At 43.7% G+C, this 19,746-nt stretch overlaps 1 long non-coding RNA gene across 1 annotated transcript in view; it reads right to left on the bottom strand.

The window, feature by feature from the left end:
• LOC140484502 (uncharacterized) overlaps window positions 1–18,309 on the bottom strand; it is a 29,672-nt gene extending 11,363 nt beyond the window's left edge. Inside the window, exons 1-3 of the long non-coding RNA XR_011962208.1 lie at window positions 18,186–18,309; window positions 8,039–8,262; window positions 6,391–6,497 (exon numbers count right to left, since the gene is read on the bottom strand). This is a non-coding gene — a long non-coding RNA (uncharacterized lncRNA). The remainder of the gene's footprint in view (window positions 1–6,390; window positions 6,498–8,038; window positions 8,263–18,185) is intronic.
• Window positions 18,310–19,746: the final 1,437 nt, after the last annotated feature.

Raw genomic sequence — 19,746 nt, 5'->3', positions numbered from 1 at the left:
ATTCCCCTCCCACATTTAACTTTCACAATTGTTTGGGCGAGAAAATTCTAGCCATTCACTGAGAGAAAAATATTATTTACTTTTTCTAAAATGAATTTTCCCTTCTGTCATGTCCCCTGGTTTGAGACTTCACTGGTGCTAGAAGATCTAGTCAACATCTACCCTGTCAAGCTCCTCAGAATCTTGTTTCCATAAGATCACCCCCGCTTATCTATTCTTGATAGGTCAACCCTTTTGTCCTCAGAGCAGCTAAGTAAATCTTTTTTGAATGGTCTCCGATGTTAGTTTATCCTTTATTAAATATGGGAGCTAACACTGTATAAAGCACTGCAAGTGAGGACTCAGCAACAGCCAGTGAGGTTAACCAATCCTCAGTCCATGCTAATACATTTCGCCGATACAATGAGCTCCTAAATTGTGCAATTAACTTTTATGTAGCACCTTATCATTTGCATTTTCAAAATCCAAATACAGAACATCATTGGATTGCCCTTTATCAGCCCTGCTTGTTATGTCCTCAATGAACTGTCGCAAATTTGTCAAATATAGTTTCTCTTTCACAAAACCCAGTCTACCATGTTTAATGATAAGCTTTTCTAAATATCCTGCAATTTCTTACTTTAATATTCGACTCTGTAGATTCTTTCAGTAGATTTGCTAAGTATGATTCGCCTCTCTTAAATCCATGTGGACTCTGTCCAATCCTGTCACTGTTCAGTAAGAAACTTGACTGTACTCCAATATAGTTAGTAAATGTATCTATATTTATTTTAAAAAATTGATTACTTATAAATGCTGGACCCATGCAATATCAATGAATTAGTGACTCTGAATTTGGGTTATAATGTTTTTTCTATTAATTCCTTTTCGTACTGTGTTATGCAGACAGCACCAAGTGACCACTCTTAATTGTGAGTAACTTTGAAAATAATATATTTTAAAAATGACATCCCAAAATGCTGCCTCATTATTGTGCAAGGAGGATTTTGCATTCAATAGTTTGCAGATAAAATTGAACAGATTTTTGCTGCAATTTGGCCAGACTGCAGGTTACACCAAAGTGGCAACTCTGCTCTCAAATTCTTACTTGACACTGCCCAAGGCGATACTGATGGGACTTCACTTTGCCATTCTGGGTCACCAGCTTTATTTCCAGGTTTAATCCTATAATCATCCTAGAGCTTGTAATTTTAGACAACTTCTCTTTTAGGTACATATGTAAATATCATACTGAAATGTTGCACTGAATGGTACCAAATCTGAAATTAGTCTCTAATCTGACCATTCTACAAATGTATTGGCATAAGTCTATGCCAGTTATTTTTCTGAAGCCTGTGATTCCTGATGAAGGGCTTATGCCTGAAACATCAACGCTCCTGCTTCTTGGATGCTGCCTGACTTGCTGTGCTTTTCCAGCATGACACTTTTCGACTCTGATATCCAGCTTCTTTGGTCGTCACTTTCTCTTTTGAGAAGTTTAAACCAAGAATAACTTTTATTGATCAAAGTGCAATAGGAACCAATTCATGAAATTCAGATATCTCACATTTACCTTAACTATGGGAAGGCTAAGTCATGACTAAATTATTGTCAGTAATTGAAACCATGCTGACAAACTTGTGCAGTATTAGTGCCTCACCTTTACAGTGTTCCCAGATATTGCACAGCTGCAGTATTTTGTTTTGCACTGAGCTATATGTTGTTCTCACTTTTTTCTTTGTGAAAGATTACAAAATTAACTTGGATGAATGAACTTATAACTTCTTTAACCAATGTTGGGAGAAAAAAAATGTCAGTATTTCAAGTGCTGATAAAGTAAAATAAACTAAATCAGTAGAAAGGGTTTAAGATGGATATGGAACAAATGCTGGCAAATGGGACTAGATTAATTTTGGATATCTGGTCAGCATTGGCAAGTTGGACTGAAGGGTCTGATTTTGTGTTGTACAACTGTGACTTCATTCTCTCAATTATTCAAGAAGTTGAATACTTTGAGGAGGAAAAGGAGAATTTATTCAGAGAATGCACGTGAAATGATGATTGAGGTATATCAAACTCACATTGTTTCATGACCTTTTCCTCTGGGTTCTTCAATGAACAAACTTGTTTTGTTACCTGAATAACTATGTATCATGTGATTTGTTTCACATAAAATATTTCATTAGGATCTTGCGAACTATTAAGAAGTGTTCATTTTTAAAATTTAGGTAGCTTGATTATTAAGCAAGAAAAGGTTAGCGTTTTACTCCCACTGAATCATTCCTCTATAAAAGGTAACAAGCTTTTTATTTTTTCTGGACTTTGAATATATGGAAGTCAATTCTGAAAGAAAAAAATCCTCGTTGGTAATGTTCCCACATATGTGGAGTAATTGCTTCTGGTCACTCTTCAGGTTATAGAGGCTCGGAAAGAAATGAGTTGGCCAAAGTTAGCAACATCATTTGGATGGACTCTACTCATTGGGGAAACTTGCAGGATCTGTAGAAGGAACACGTGTTTCAGAGTGTATGCAATAAACCTGAACATTGTTATTTTTTTCACAGAGCTTGTGAACCGAGTGGAGCAGCAATGAAGCTCGATTTGTTTTTAAATTTCCGATCTTGCCAATTATTGTCGGTAAATGCAGGTGACTTTATCAAAGCACATTTCACACTCCCCAGCCAGGAATTTGGTCCCAATTCTGTCGGTCCATCCATTCCTATGGATAACAGGTATTTTAAATGTGAGCACTCCATTTAACTATTTGAATTGAATACTTCAGTGGTTACATCCTCTTGGATTCTTAATTTCAAATTACTCAATGTGATTTTTTTGTCCCCCCTGAATTTGCCAAGCACTGGGCAATTCTGGAATACTCCAAACATTTACAATAGATGCATTCACACTATTGAAGGCAACCTGGCAGATTTGAATACCATTCAGGTAGTCAACAACAATACATAAGTAACTTTATGAATTGCTTACTATACACCAACAACGCAAGCCAAGTATTAGTGAAATCACAGATTCTCTCCCAAGGATTCCAAAATCTAAACAGTGCATTCCAAATATGCTCACTATCACCATCTGGGAGCAGTCTCCCAAAGTGCACCCAGAATTTAGAAAGCACATACACTACCCTCCATAGCTAAATCTGCTGTCACAGGCTTCACTCTTATTGCATACAATGACGTTTATTGTTCAGTTCTTTAACGTGACAAATGATTTTACAAACAATTTATAAAATACTTTAAATCCTGAAGAAATGTGATGTCAGCCCTTTGTAGAAGTGAATGGAAAGTGTGATGTTTGCTTGACCTTTGGCTCTATGTATCAGACTGAACTGAACCTTTAGCAAGATGTGGGATGTTTCCCACACACTTTGTTTAAAAAAGCAAAGATTATACTCTGAGATTTAAATGTTCAATCAGGTTTAATAAAAATCCTTCCAAAAACTGAGTTTGACTTCAGCTCCTTTAAAGAGACATGCTCTTGTCCTTCAATTTTGTGACATGTGATCATTCTTTGGTAAAGGTGGCTGTGTGTAACACTGCAGGATATTGTGCTGAAGTGCCTCATTGGGTGGAGGAGCTTTATTACTGGTGTAACTTGGCTAATTTTGAGATGGAATATTATTGAGAGTTAAATCTTGTTTTTAAACCGAGACGTGCTTGTGTAACTCAAGTGTGGAAACTATGCTCACGTTTGCAATGAACCTTTCACTTTTGGAGATTAGTATTTTTCTGATCGGTTTTGTAAATAAAGTTCACTATAGAAAGCACAGTGCTGCAGAACTGCAGGTCCAGCAGCATCTCTGAGGGGAATAAAACATTGGAAACTCCAAGTCTCATGACCATTTGTCCGTTCAGACGAAGAGTCACTGAAATTGAAATGTAACATTATTTTTCTCTTCACCGATGCCCTCAGAACTGCTGAGTTTCTCCAGCACTTTGTTTCTGGGATTCAGATCTCCAGCACCTGCAGTTTATTGTTTTGTTATAGATCCAATGACTTGACTTGGGGAGCGAGAGGCAGCAACTGTGATCAACTCGGATAAAACTCTCCAACAATGGAAAACAAACACATAGTTCTTTATACTTTGCAAAACACGACTGTAAATAAGAAATGCAATTAAGCTAAGTGCAAGGCGGCATACCACCTGCCTTGTCTCAAACTTGCTGCTCATCTTTGAGAACTAATCTGTCAGAATTGTATTTGCTCCCTTCCTTTGAGATCACAGTCCACAAATGTCCCAGTTTCAATTCCTGGGCCGGGCCCAGTTACCACATTGCAGTGGGGTGGGGAGCTTTGTGTCAGCCTGAAGTTTTTGTTAAGAGCAACATAGCGGGTTGAAGTTGACGGTTTTGGCGAATATTGCGTCATCAAACTTGGAGGAAATCCTTCTTCCGAATATATTGATTAACTGGATTGAGCCTGTTTACATGCTGCCCTGTTAGTAGTGCGGTCATATTCTCAGTTAATAATCACACAACACCAGGTTATAGTCCAACAGATTTAATTGGAAGCACACTAGCTTTCGGAGCACCGCTCCTTCATCAGGTGATTGTGGAGGGCACAATTCTAACGCACAGAATTTATGGCAAAAATTTAGTGTGATGTAACTGAAATTATCCATTGAAAAATACCTTGATTGTCTGTTGAGTCTTTCATCTGTTCGAATACCATGATAGTTTCACTTCTTTCATGTGGAAATAACAAAACCTTTTTTTAAAAGTTGCATTCCTGACAGTGGCCCATCAAATCACTCATTGTATTAATCACTGCACAGTCTCAACAAAGGAATGAAACTGGATGGACCACATTACATCTACCAATGCACTGGAAAATACAACACAATCAGCCCTCTTGACCCTTCTGTCTCACTGTGGGCCAAAACAGCAGCAGAACTGTACTCCAGCCCAATCTGAAATCTCATGGCCTGGTATATTCCCCACTCAACCATTAACATCAAGGCAGGGGATCAACCCTAGTTCAATGGAGAGTTCTGCAGGGCATGCCAGGAGCAATACCAGGCATAACTAAAAATGTGGTGCCAACCTGGTGAAGCTACCCAACCTGCATGCCAAACAGCGTAAGCAACACCAAATAGAACTATGTGATCCAACAACCAATTGTTCAGATCTGAGCTCTGCAGTTCTGCCACACCTAGTCAGGAATGGTGATGGACAATTAAACAACTCACTGCAGGAAGCATCACAGATATCCCCACCCTTACTGATGGAGGGGTCTCACACATCCATGCAACAGACAAGACAACAGCATTTGCAGCAATCTTCAGCCAGCAGTGCCAAGTAGATGAGCCTTCTACATTGGTCCCTGACATCAGAGACATGAATCAACTTGGTTGAAAACTTATTTCAAATCAGATCAAGAAATGGAGAAGTAGTGTAAAGACTGTCAGCCCTACCAAAATTGTGGCAATAATACTGATGGCTGTGCTCCAGAAATTGCTGCCCACCAAGACAAGTCCAGCACTGGCACGGACCGACATTGTGGAACATTTCCCAGGGATGTTCAACACAAAAACGCAGGACAGAGCCAACCCAGCCAATTTCCCTCCATCAGTCGACACTCTCTCAGCAGTGAAGTGATGGAAGGTGTCATCAACAGTGCTGTCTCACAGCTGCTCAGCAATAACCTTCTGTGAGACCCAGTTTGGGTTCTGCCAGAGCCACTCAGTTCCTGATCTTGTTACAGACTTGATTCACAAACTGACATACAGCTAAATTCCAGAGGTGAGGTGAGGGTGATAGTCCAGTCCCACACCAAGACCACTATTTCGACTTCAGTGATATCACCGGACCTCACCACAGTCTCAGCTCATTTACTGAAACTCTCATTCATTTATTTTGTTAACTCTAGATTTCATTATCTAAACCCACTCGTGGCCAGCATCCCACAATCACCCTCCCTATAATCTCCAGAATATTGAGAACTCTACCGCCCAAGTGCTCACTTGTACCAGAACTTGCTGATCCATCAAAAGGCTCCCATTTATAAGCAACAACAATTTACTTTCACACCCTTGACTTAATTCCTGGCTGTAATCATTCCTATCTTCCTGCACCACACACCCTTTCATATCTCAATAACTTAGTTCAGACTCCCAATGATGTGTTTATTTTTGAGTTCAGCTGTGTGACTGTTTCTATTTTTTCCAAGGCAACGTGGTCTGGAATTCCCACCCTCTAAGATCTGTTTTCTTCCTTTAAGGCATTCCTGAAAAATTGCTTATTTGGCAAATGGTTTGGTCACCGGACATAATATTCTCCAGCTGTGGCCTTATGTCAAAAGTTCTCAATATTTTTGTGAAATTAAAAACATGTTGAGTTGTACAGATATCTTCTACTTTTCACTATCATTGAGTGAATAATCTGTAATGTCTCTTACCCGACCACATTGTGGGAGCACCTTCACCATTCAAACTGCAGCTGTACAAGGAAGTCAAACATCACCCTCTCCACAGGCAACAGGGCTTTGGCAATGATCACTGGTATCTGTGGGAGAAATACACATGATGTTTCAGGGAGTGCAATATGAATTATATGGATTGAAAATGGTGCAGAATTTGACTGTCAGAAATGGAAGAAAAATCCACTCACTATTGAAAAAAAAGAATTCTTGACTGTCAAAGATATTGTGGAAAAAATAACCTGATAATGGAGCAGCATACGGTCAGGAGTTGGGCAGCATTGGACAATCCATTTACAAAAAGGTCTGTGAACGTAATAGTAAAAGACTAAACATGAGACTGAGGAAGCTAGATAATGAACAACTGGACATCAAGGAGCCCAGAGGTGAATCAGAGCAGTGTTCAATTTTATGATCCCACAGTCAGAGATGTCGAGCACAAAAACAGAATCTTCAGTCCAACCCATTTATGCAAACCACATATTCTAACCTGAACTATTCCCATTTGCCAGCACTTGACTGACATCCCTCTGAACCCTTCCTATTCAAATGCCTTTTAAATGTTACAATTTTGGTTGACCTTTAGGCTCCTTTTGAATTTTCCCCCCTCACCCTAAATCTATATCCTCTAGTTCTGGGCTCCACCACCCCAGGATAAACACCTTGTCTATTTACGCTATCCATGCCCCTCACGATTTTAGAAACCTCTTCAACATCACACCTCAGCATATGACACTCCAGGGAAAATGGCCCCAGCCTATTATGCCTCTCCCTGCAACTCAAATCCTCCAACCCTGGCAATATCCTTAAAAAATCAATTCTCAAACCTTCCATGTTTCAGTGCCTCTTTCTGATAAGAGGGAGACCAGAATTCCACACAATATTCCAAAAGTGGCCTAACCAATGTCCTGTACAGCTCCTTTACTCAATGCTCTGACCAACGAAGGGAAGAATCCCAAACAATTTCTTCACTGTCCTATCTACCTGTGACTCAACTTTCAACGAACTATGAACCTGCATTCCAAGGTCTCTTTGTTCAGCAAGACTCTCCAAGACCTTACAATTCAGTGTGAGTCCTGTTCTGATTTGCTTTTCTAAAGTGCAGCACCTCACATTTATCTAAACTAAACCCCATCTGCCACTCCGCAGCCCATTGGCCCATCTGATCAATATCCCATTGTATTCTGAGACAACTTTTATCACTGTCCACAATACCTCCAATTTTGCTGTCATCTGCAAATTTACAAACCGTACCGGCTCTATTCACATCCAAATCATTTAAATGGATGAAGAAACAAATCCAAGAAAACAAAACATCCATTTCTCTGGGTTTGAATGTGCACTGGGTAAATCCTGCCCTATGACTCTCTACCAGGGAGGGCTGCCCATACACACCACTGAACTTTGCCCCCAACAATGCTGGCAGCCGCGCACGTGTCCAGTGAATCTTTGCCCCGAATAAAGATGGCAGCGATCACACAATGAGGTTATTTTCCAGTTTACTGCAAAAACAGGACTGTAAGTTTCAAATTTGTATTTTCCGATGTGCACCAAATGTTTGTAAAACCTCTCAGCCCATACCAACACCATTTCCCTCCCACTTCCTGCTGTTTATTTCTTTCCTTACCAACAGCTCTCCATCCACACGTCCCGCACATCCACGCCCACTGTGAGGATGATCACGTGGTATAGTCTAGTCCCGTCCCTCATTTGCTCTGATTGGTCGGAGGACCAAATGCCCCACCAGGTCCTCCAGCTGTGCCCCTGCCTTTCCATTGGTCTTCCGCTGACATCAACCACCAGGGGCCCATTGTTGCCTGGAGCATGCGCACTGCTTCGTGGCTTTTGTTTCTGTTCATCAGTTACAAGAGTGAGACACAAATTTAAAAATCACACAACCACCTGATGAAGAAGCTGCAAAGCTAGTCCTTCCAAATAAACCTGTTGGACTATAACCTGGTGTTCTGTGAATTTTAATTTTGTCCATCCTAATCTAACACCAGCACCTGAAAGTCAAGAGTGTGGGAGGAATGCAAAATATAACAACAAAAGAACTAGGAACAGGAGAAGGCCGTCCTGCCCTTTGAGCTTGCTCTGCCATTCATTAAGATCATGGCTGATCATTTTGTGGACGCAGAACCATTTACGTTCTCACCATATCCCTTAATTAATTAATTCTTTTTAAAAAAGCTACCTTAGCTTTAAAAACGTTTACTGAACTAGCATCAACGACTTCCCTGGGCAATGAATTCCACAGAGGTCACGAAGTTCTTCTCAATTCAGTCCTAAATTTGCTGCCTCTCGTCTTATGGTGATGCCCTCTTGTCCTAGCTTCACCTGCCAGTGGAAACATTCTCTCTACTTCTGTTTTATCTATTCCATTCATTATTTTATATGTTTCCCATTCTTCTGATTTCCAATGAATATAATCCCAATCTACTCAGTCTCTGTTAAGCTAACCCCCTCAACTCCGGAATCAACCTAGTTAACCTCCTCTGCACCCCCTCTAGTGCCGGTACATCCTTGAGCAAGTAAGGAGACAGAAACTGCATGCAGTACTCCAGGTGTGGCCTCACCAGCACCCAATACAGCTGGGACATAACCTCTGCTTTTAAACACAATCCCTTCAGCAATGAAGGCCAAAATTCCATTTGCTTTCTGAGTTGATTGTTGTACCTGGTGACCAACCTTCATGCAGAAGGTTACTCAGGTGCCCCTGCATAGCAAATGATGCAACTTTTTAAAATTCAAGTAATAATCTCTTTTTTAATGTTACTCCAACCAAACAGTAGGACTTTACATTTATGAACATTATATTCCAAATGCCAGACGATTGCCCACTCACTCAATGTATTAATGTTCCTCTGCAAAGTTTCACAGTCCCCGCACACTTTGTTCTGCTACTCATCTTAGTGTCATATGCAAACTTTGACACCCTACATGTGGTCGCCAACTCCAAATCATCTGTATCAATTCTAAATAATCGCAGTCCCAACACTGATCCCTGAGGCACACTATTAGTCACTGATTGCCAGCCGGAATAGTACTGATTTATCCCCACACTTTGCTTCCTGTTAGTCAACCAATCTTCTATCCATGCTAATACTCTACTCCTAACACCATGCACCTTTATATTATGCAACAGCCTCTTGCACAGCACCTTGTTGAAGGCCTTTTGGAAATCCGGGTACACCACATCCACTGGGTCCTTGTTGTCCACCTTGCTCGAAATGTCTTCATAGAATTCCAAAAGATTTGTGAAGCATGACCTGCCCTACATGAACCCATGCTCTGTTGTCCAATGGGACAATTTCTATTAAGATTCCCTGCTATTTCTTCCTTGATAATCGACCCAAGCATCTTTCCCACTACAGAGAATAAGCTAACTTGTGTATAATTCCCCACCTTTTGTCCACCTCCTTTTTAAAAACGTGGCATCACTTTTGCTGCTTTCCAATCTGCTGGGACTGCCACAGAGTCCAGCGAATTTTGGAAAATTACTGCCAGTGTATTTGCTATTTCTCCTGGCATCTCCTTTAGTCCCCTGGGATGCATTCCATCAGGGTCAGAAGAATTTTCTGTCATTAACTCAATTAACTCCAACACTAGCTGTTCCGTAATAATGATGGTTTCCAAATCCTCACCTATCATTGTCTCTTTGCTAATCATTGGCAGGATATTGGTTTCCTCCACTGTGATATCCCATAATGAAATGTTCCTTATCATTTTCCAAAGAACCAACATTTACTTTAGCTACTCTTTTCTCATTCAAAATTTTGCTATCTGTCTTTATAGTCTGTGCGAGTTTATTTTTCTCATGTTCTAACTTACGTTTCTTCATAGCTCTTCTGTGGCTTTCTGTTGACATTTAAAGTTTTACCAGTTCTAGTTTCAGGTTGTTTTTGGCCATTTTGCATGCCATCTCTTTCAATTTGATCGCTTTCCTTCGATACCCATCGCAGAGTATGCCTTTTCTTACAGTCCTTCCTTTTCACTGGAATATGCAATTGTTGAGCACTTACAATAGATAGAACAATAGAACAATAGAATAATACAGCACAGAACAGGCCCTTCGGCCCACGATGTTGTGCCGAACTTCTATCCTAGATTAAGCACCCATCCATGTACCTATCCAAATGCCGCTTAAAGGTCGCCAATGATTCTGACTCTACCACTCCCACGGGCAGCACATTCCATGCCCCCACCACTCTCTGGGTAATGAACCCACCCCTGACATTCCCCTATACCTTCCACCCTTCACCTTAAATTTATGTCCCCTTGTAACACTCTGTTGTACCCGGGGAAAAAGTTTCTGACTGTCTACTCTATCTATTCCTCTGATCATCTTATAAACCTCTATCAAGTCACCCCTCATCCTTCACCGTTCCAATGAGAAAAGGCCAAGAACTCTCAACCTATCCGCGTACGACCTATTCTCCATTCCAGGCAACATCCTGGTAAATCTTCTCTGCACCCTCTCCAAAGCTTCCACATCTTTCCTAAAGTGAGGCGACCAGAACTGCACACAGTACTCCAAATGTGGCCTAACCAAAGTCCTGTACAGCTGCAACATCACCTCACGACTCTTGAATTCAATCCCTCTGCTAATGAACGATAATACTCCATAGGCCTTCTTACAAACTCTATCCACCTGAGTGGCAACTTTCAACGATCTATGTACATAGACCCCAAGATCCCTCTGTTCCTCCACCTGACTAAGAACCCTACAATTAACCCTGTATTCCGCATTCTTATTTGTTCTTCCAAAATGGACAACCTCACACTTGGCAGGGTTGAACTCCATCTGCCACTCCTCAGCCCAGCTCTGCATCATATCTAAGTCCCTTTGCAAACGACAAATTCCCTCCTCACTGTCCACAACTCCACCTGTCTTCGTATCATCTGCAAATTTACTGGCCCACCCTTCGACTCCCTCATCCAAGTCATTAATAAAAATTACAAACAGCAGAGGACCCAGAACTGATCCCTGCGGAACTCCACTTGTAACTGGGCTCCAGGCTGAATATTTACCATCTACCACCACTCTCTGACTTCGACCGGTTAGCCAGTTTTCTATCCAATTGGCCAAATTTCCCTCTATCCCATGCCTCCTGACTTTCCGCATAAGCCTACCATGGGGGACCTTACTAAAATCCATGTACACTACATCCACTGCTCTACCCTCATCCACATGCTTGGTCACCTGCACGAAGAATTCAATAAGACTTGTAAGGCAAGACCTACCCTTCACAAATCCCTGCTGGCTGTCCCTAATCAAGCAGTGTCTTTCCAGATACTCATAAATCCTATCCTTCAGTACCCTTTCCATTACTTTGCCTACCACAGAAGTAAGACTAACTGGCCTGTAATTCCCGGGGTTATCCCTATTCCCTTTTTTGAACAGGGGCACAACATTCGCTACTCTCCAGTCCCCTGGTACCACCCCCGTTGACAGTGAAGACGAGAAGATCATTGCCAACGGTACTGCAATTTCCTCTCTTGCTTCCCACATAATCCTAGGATATATCCCGTCAGGCCCGGGGGACTTGTCTATCCTCAAGTTGTTCAAAATGTCCAACACATCTTCCTTCCTAACAAGTATCTCTTCTAGCTTACCAGTCCGTTTCACACTCTCCTCTTCAACAATACGGTCCCTTTCGTTCGTAAATACTGTTCGTAAAGTGCCTTTGAAAATCTTCCACTGCTTATCAACTGTCCCACCATAAAATCTTTGTTTCCAGTCTACTTTATCCAGGTTCTCCCTTATTCTATTGTAGTTCCCCGTGTTGAAGCACAGGACCCAGGTGTTAGATTTTATGTTCACACTCTCCATATGTATTCTAAATTCAACCATACAGTGATCACTTCTTTCAAGAGGATCCCTAACTCTGAGGTCATTAATTATTCCTGTCTCATTGCACAGGGCCAGATGCTGGATAGATTGCTCCCTTGTCAGTCCCATTTCATACTGTTCAAGAATACTATCATGGATACACTTAATAAACTCACCGCTACGCTGACTGAGCTGGTTCGATCAATCTACATGTAGATTAAAATCCCCTATGATAATAGCTGTGCAATTTTTACAGGCAATAGTTATTTCTTTGTTTATTGCCCATCCCAATGTGATGTTATTATTTGGTGGCCTGCACACTACACCTGTCAGTGACTTTCTTGTTAGAATTTTGAAAGCATCATTCCTGTTTCTCCTACTGTACAGCAATAACAACAACTACTTGCATTATATGGAATCTTTTACAATGGCAAATCTCCTAAGGTGCTTCATGGATGATCAAAACATTGATTAAAGAGAATGATTTTAAAATACATCTTAAAGGAGGATAGAGAAGGTTAGGGAGGGTATTCCACAGACTTCTGCCCTTGACAGCACCATTCATGGAGCGATGCAGGTGGGGTGGGTTGGAAAGGGAACGTGCAAAGGGGAAATGGAGGAGCACAGGCAGTGCATAAGGTCTTAAGGACAGAGGAGGTTCCAGACTGAGTCTGTCTGTCTGAGGGTATGGCTGCCTCATGGAGTTTGAAGCACTGCAATGGGCCCATGCATGTCACATTAGTCGAGGAGAGTATAACGGTGGCTGAGAGAACTTTTTATGAGGACTAGTCTCCTGAGGTAGCGTGGGCTGAGGTTAGAAACAGAAGAGGAGAGGTCACACTGCTTGGAGTTTTTTTTTTTAAAATAGGCCTCTGCAGAGTACCAGGGAGGTGGAAGAGAGGATTAGCAAAGTTATTCTGGATAGGAGTGAAAGTAACAGGGTGGTCATTATGGGGGACTTTAACTTCCCCAAAATTGACTGGAAATGCTATAACTCTAATACGTTGGATGAATCGGTTTTTATCCAATGTGTACAGGAGGGTTTCCTGACACAGTATGTTGAAGGGCCGACAAGAGGGGAGGCCACATTGGATCTGGTCCTTGGTAATGAACCAGAATAGGTGTTTGATTTAGTTGTAGGTGAGCACTTTGGAGAGAGTGACCATAATTCAGTTAAGTTTAGTTTAGCGATGGAAAGGAATACATACATGCCACAGTTCAAGAGTTATTGATGGTTCAAGGGCAATTATAATGCTATTAGGCAAGAATTAGATGCACAGAATGGGGTAGCAAAATGCAGGGTATGCAGACAATGGAAATGTGGAGCTGGTTTAAGGAACAGATATTGCGTGTCCTTGATGGGTATGTCCCTGTCAGGCAGGAGGAAGTGATAAGGTAAGGGAACCTTGGTTTACTGCAGAAACTGCATCTCTTGTTACGAGGAATAAGGAGGCTTAGGTGTTGATGAGGCAAGATGGTTCAGATGAGGAGATGGAGAATTACAGATCAGCTAAGAAGGATTTAAAAAGAGAGTTTAAAAGAGCAAAGAGAGGACACGACCAGTCTTTAACACATAGAATAAAGCAGAAACCAAAGCTTTCTATAGGTATGTGAGGATTAACAAGATGATTAGGGTAGGAATAGGGCCAATCACAGACAGAATGGGAAGTTGAGTGTGACCCTGTGGAAATCGGAGAGATGCTAAATGAACATTTCTCATTGGGTTTTACTCAGGAAAAGGAGACTATTGTAGAGGAGGAGAATGAAGTATGAGATATTAGATTAGAAATTATCAAAGTTAGTTACGAACAGGTATTATCAAAGCTGGAAGGCGTGACAAGTCCCCAGGGCTGGATGGGATTTATCCAAGGATACTCTGAGAATCTAGGGAGAAGGTAGCATAGCCTTTGGATTGGATATTTAAGTTGTCATTGTCTGCAGATTTGGGACCAGAGCACTGGAAGATTGCAAATGTTGTGCCTTGTTTAAGAAGGGCAGTAGAGATGATCCAGGTAATTATAGACCAGTGAGCCTTACTTCTGTTGTAGGAAAGGTTTAGGAAAGGATTATAAGAGATAAGATTTAAAATCATCTGGCAAACATCAATTTGATTTCAGATAGTCAACTTGGCTTTGTCAAAGACAGGTCATGTCTCACAAACCTCATTGAGTTTTTTGAGAAGGTCACCAAGCTTGTAGATGAGGGTAGGGCATTTGACGTGGTACACATGGACAAAAGTAAAGCCTTTGACAAGGTTCCACATAGTACACTGTTGGAGAAAATGCAGAGGCATAGAAGCAAGCCTCACTACGAGAGCAGATTTGTTCAAGCAACTTCGAAGGCAGGTTTGCAGATGGGAAAGCAAGCAAGAAAGCTCCATTCTTGTCCATGTAAAAGGCTGCAGTTGAAGAACAAAGGAGTTTCTGCCCAGTTTCAAACTGGGACCTTTTGCGTATGAGGCGAACGTGATGAGTCCAGTTACTAGTCATGTGCCACCAGGATCTGTTTTGGGACCACTGTACGTATAGGTGAATGGATTAGGAAATTTGCAGACGACACTAAAGTCAGTGTAGTAGTGGACAGTGTGGAAGAACGTTACAGGTTGCAAGGGGACTTGGATACACTGCAGAATTGGGCTGAGAGGTGGCAAATAGAGTTCAATGCAACTAAATGTGAGGTGATGCACTTTGAGAATACAGGAAGGCTGAATACTGGGTCAATGGAAAACATCTTGGTAGTGTGGTGTGCAGAGGGATCTTTGAGTCCATGTACATAGATCCCTGAAAGTTGCCACCCAGGTTGATAGTGCTGTTAAGAAGGCAAACGGTGTGTTAGGTTTCATTCATGGAGGGATTGAGTTCCGAAGTTGAAATACCATACTGCAACTATACAAAACGCTGGTGCAGCCACACTTGGAATATTGTGTTCAGTTCTGGTGCCCATATTTCCGGAAGGATCTGGAAACATTGGAAAAAGGTGCAGACGAGATTTATCAGAACATTGCCTGGTCTGGAGAGAAGGTCTTGTGAGGAAAGGCTGAGAGACTTGAAACTCTTCTCATTGGCAAGAATAAGGCGAGAGGGGATTTGATAGAGACATCCAAGATGATCAGAGGATTAGAAAGGTAGACAATGGAAGTATTTTTCCTAGGATGATGACGTCAGCGTGGGGGGAATGGGGGTGGAACCCTGCTCATGACTCCACCTTCCTCCCCCCACTCCAGTTACAGGCTCCGCCCCCACTCCCAGCTCCACACCGACACCAGATCCCAGCTCCCAGCCCTGCCGAGTTTTCACCATCCCTCCAGACCTTCACATCACTGAGGACGAACGATCAGTCCTCAGCAAAGGACTCATCTTCATCCCCCTCCGTCCACGCATTAATGCATTTAATACACGCCATGACATCAAACAATTCTTCCGTTGCCTCCGTCTCCGAGCTTACTTTCACAATCAGGACTCCTGCCCACCTTCCGAGGACTTCTTCGCCCACGTCCAACACACTGCATCCACCTGGCCACCCCGCGCTGGCCTATTACCTGCCCTCGACATCTTCATTTCCAACTGCCGCCGGGACATTAACCGCCTCAACCTGTCTACCCCCCTCCCCCACTCCAACATCTCACCCTCACAACGCACAGCCGATCCAATCCTTCTGCTCCAATGCCAACCTCACCATTTCGCCAGCAGATAAAGGGGGTGCAGTGGTAGTCTGGGGCACTAACCTTTACACCACTGAAGCCAAACGCCAACTCGAGGACACCTCTTCCTCCTGCCCCCTCGACCATGACCCCACCCCCCATCACCAAACCATCATCTCCCAGACCATACAGAATCTTATCACCTCAGGAGATCTCCCACCCACAGCTTCCAACCTCACAGTCTGGGAGCCCCGCACTGCCCGGTTCTAACTCCTTCCCAAGATCCACAAGCCTGACCACCCTGGCCGACCCATTGTCTCAGCATGCTCCTTCCCCACTGAACTCATCTCTACCTACCACGACACTGTCCTATCCCCCCAGTCCAGGAACGCCCAAAACTTCAGTGCCCCCGGCCCCTAAAGCCTCATCTTCACGATGGATATTCAATCCCTCTACACCTCCATCCACCATGACCAGGGCCTCCAAGCCCTCTGTTTTTCCCTCTCCCGAAGTCCCCAACAGTACCCTTCCACCGACACTCTCATTCGTTTGGCCGAACTGGTCCTCACCCTTAACAATTTCTCCTTTGAATCCTCCCACTTCCTCCAGACCAAAGCGGTAGCCATGGGAACATGTATGGGCCCCAGATGTGCCTGTCTCTTTGTTGGCTATGTAGAACAGTTGACCTTCTGTAATTACACCGGCACCGCTCCCCAACTCTTCCTCCGCTACATTGATGACCGCATTGGCGCCACCTTATCAACTTCACCAACACATTCCACCCTGACCTTAAATTTACCTGGACCATCTCTGACAACACCCTCCCTTTCCTGGTCCTCTCCATCTCCATTAATGATGATCGACTTGACACTGATATTTTTTACAAACCCACAGCTAACTGGATTACACCTCTTCCCACACGAGCTCTTGCAAAAATGCCATCCCGTATTCCCAAATCCTCCGCCTCTGCCGTATCTGCTCCCAGGAGGATCAGTTCCACCACAGAACACACCAGGTGGCCTCCTTCTTTAGAGACCGCAATTTCCCTTCCCACGTGGTTAAAGATGCCCTCCAATGCATCTGGTCCACAACCCGCAACTCCGCACTCAGACCCCACCCCTCCAAACGTAACAAGGACAGAACGCTCCTGGTGCTCACCTTCTACCCCACTAACCTTCGCATAAACCAAATCATCGGCCGACATTTCCGCCACCTCGAAACAGACTCTACCACCAGGGATATATTTCCCTTCCCACCCCCTTCTGACTTCCGCAAAGACCGTTCCCTCCATGACTATGTGGTCAGGTCCACGTCCCCCACAACCCACCCTTCCAACCTGGCACCTTCCAATGCCACCGCAGGAATTGCAAAACCTGTACCCACACCTCCTCCCTCACCTCTATCCAAGGCTCGAAAGGAGCCTTCCAATTCCATCAAAGTTTTACCTGAACATCCAGTAATATCATTTCTTGTATCCGTTGCTCCCGATGTGGTCTCCTCTACATTGGGGAGACTGGACGCCTCCGAGCAGCGCGCTTTAGGGAACATCTCCGGGACACGTGCATCAATCAACCCCACTGCCCTGTGGCCCAAAATTTCAACTCTCCCTCCCACTCTACCGAGGACATAGAGGTCCTGGCCTCCTTCACCGCCGCTCCCTCACCACCAGACGCCTGGAGGAAGAACGCCTCATCTTCCGCCTCACAACACTTCAACCCCAGGGCAACCTTCAACAGTTTCCTCATTTCCCCTTCCCCCACCTCATCCCAGTTCCAAACCTCCAGCTCAGCACTGTCCCAGTGACTTGTCCTGACTTGTTCTACCTGCCTATCTTCTTTTCCACCTATCCACTCCATCCTCCGACTGCTCCCGACCTATCACCTTCATCCCCTCCCCACTCACTTATTGTACTCTATGGTACGTTCGCCCCAACCCCACCATCCTCTAGATTATCTCTCCATGCTTCAGGCTCTCTGCCTTTATTCCTGATGAAGGGCTTGTGCCCGAAACGTCGATTTTACTGCTCCTCAGATTGTCCCTGAAGTGCTGTGTTCTTCCAGCACCACTAATCCAGAATCCGTACCCCACCACATCACTTTGCCCCACAATCGTGGAATCTGGCTGTGCACAAGGAGAAGTGGCACTGTCTGTACTGGGATGCACTGGGGCCCTGAAACACATGGTAAAGACTAAAATCACCAGAGCATTGAGAGCCCCACCACATTGTTTGCATGTTCTATTGTTTTTACACTGTTCCTGCCTTCCCTTGTTTTTTCTTAATAAAGTCGTTATTACACGCACCTGCACAAGCTGTGAAATGAACTCAGGCCTCTCGATCCAATATTCGGGATATTTTCACCACATCACAAGGCAACGACTCTAACTTCCCTTGTCCCTTAGCCTGCTGAGTCGCGCCTGAATCAACTCCGCAATTGGGAGGAAGGGGCGGAACAGGAGGACTCAGCAGCGGCCGCTCGTCTAACCAGAGTGAGTGAGGAGCGGGGCCAAAGCATTCTCAGAGAGTGAACACTTCAGGATTGATCATTCTCAATATATAATGGAGCGTTAAGCCTCTGGAGTGGAGAATTCTGTTGGCTCATGATCTCGAGTCGCTTCAAGAGTGAGAGACGCTGACAGAGGCAGCAATTAGATCCACACAGTGAGGGATAGCACATGGAGTCACATCACCAGAGTGCTGGGTCAAACAAGTGTGCAGGAAGAAAGGATTTTGATTCATGTTGCACTGGGACGTACACTGGAAGTTTGAAGAGCACAGGTCAGGAATGGAGACTGGGATCTTCCAGATCTCTGTGGGCTCAGTGCCATTCTATATGTGTAACCCTCAAAGCATTAGTCTAATTTCCCATTCTGTCTATTTCTGTGTCTTCTACAGGTACTCATGGAGTTTCTGACTCAATAGACTTGCCTACTGCTGGTTGGGACGAAGGTTGGTCAGCCAGAAAGACAAAGTCAGGGAGCCTTCAATAAATCCTGCTGCCAGGTAAGATCATTCCAGTGCACAGAGCAGAAAGTAATAAGGGGAATCCAAACATCAGCTAACAAGACGTGACATAAAGTGCTGGAGGGGGAGCACAGTACAGACACAACCCAGGCTCAATCACCATGCCTGCTGCAAGTTTTGTTGTAATGAGACAGCATCGGGAGTTCCCAGTTATCAGTCCAGGCCTGTGCTTTCTTAGGGAGCATCAGAACAACTGAGGGGAAAGCAGGCCTCCCACGAGAGGATGGTAATGCTGCCTGGGATCTTTCTGTTCCCTATTCCCTCTCCAACACTGTATCTATGGCTTGTATTGAGGACCAGTGTCTTCAATCATTCTAACTCCTATAACAGTTCCTATCTCTGTCATCTCCTCCCCCTCTCACCAATTATTTCACATATTTGAAACCTCTAGTTCAGAATACCATCCGTATCGCTGTAACTTGCTTCAGTCTCTACAACATGCCTTGTCTCGATAGTCTCCTCCTCCAATAAATGGAGACATCGGATCTGTTTTTGTGCTGCATGACTCTTCGGCCGAGGTTTCCTAAATGGAATGAGTCGGGTTTGGCTGTGTTTGACCCATATCCCTTCAAACCTTCTCCTCTCCATGTACCTGCCCGAGTGTCTTTTCCATGTTGTAATTGTACTTGTTTTTACCATTTCCTCTGGCAGTCCATTCCGTCTCTGCACCATCCTCTGTGCAAAATGTTGCCCCTCAACTCCGTCTTTAAATCCTTATTGTCACACCTCACGTTTATGCCTCCTGCTATGGACTCACCTACCCTTGGCAATTCACCTTACTTTGGCCCGACATGGTTTCATAAATCTTTATAACGTCACCCCGTGGCCTCCCCTGCCCAG

Source organism: Chiloscyllium punctatum, chromosome 13 (assembly GCF_047496795.1).
Source record: "Chiloscyllium punctatum isolate Juve2018m chromosome 13, sChiPun1.3, whole genome shotgun sequence".
Classification (NCBI taxonomy): Eukaryota; Metazoa; Chordata; class Chondrichthyes; order Orectolobiformes; family Hemiscylliidae; genus Chiloscyllium; species Chiloscyllium punctatum.
Note: the sequence above shows the minus strand (reverse complement) of the source record. Positions and strands in the feature narration are given on the sequence as shown.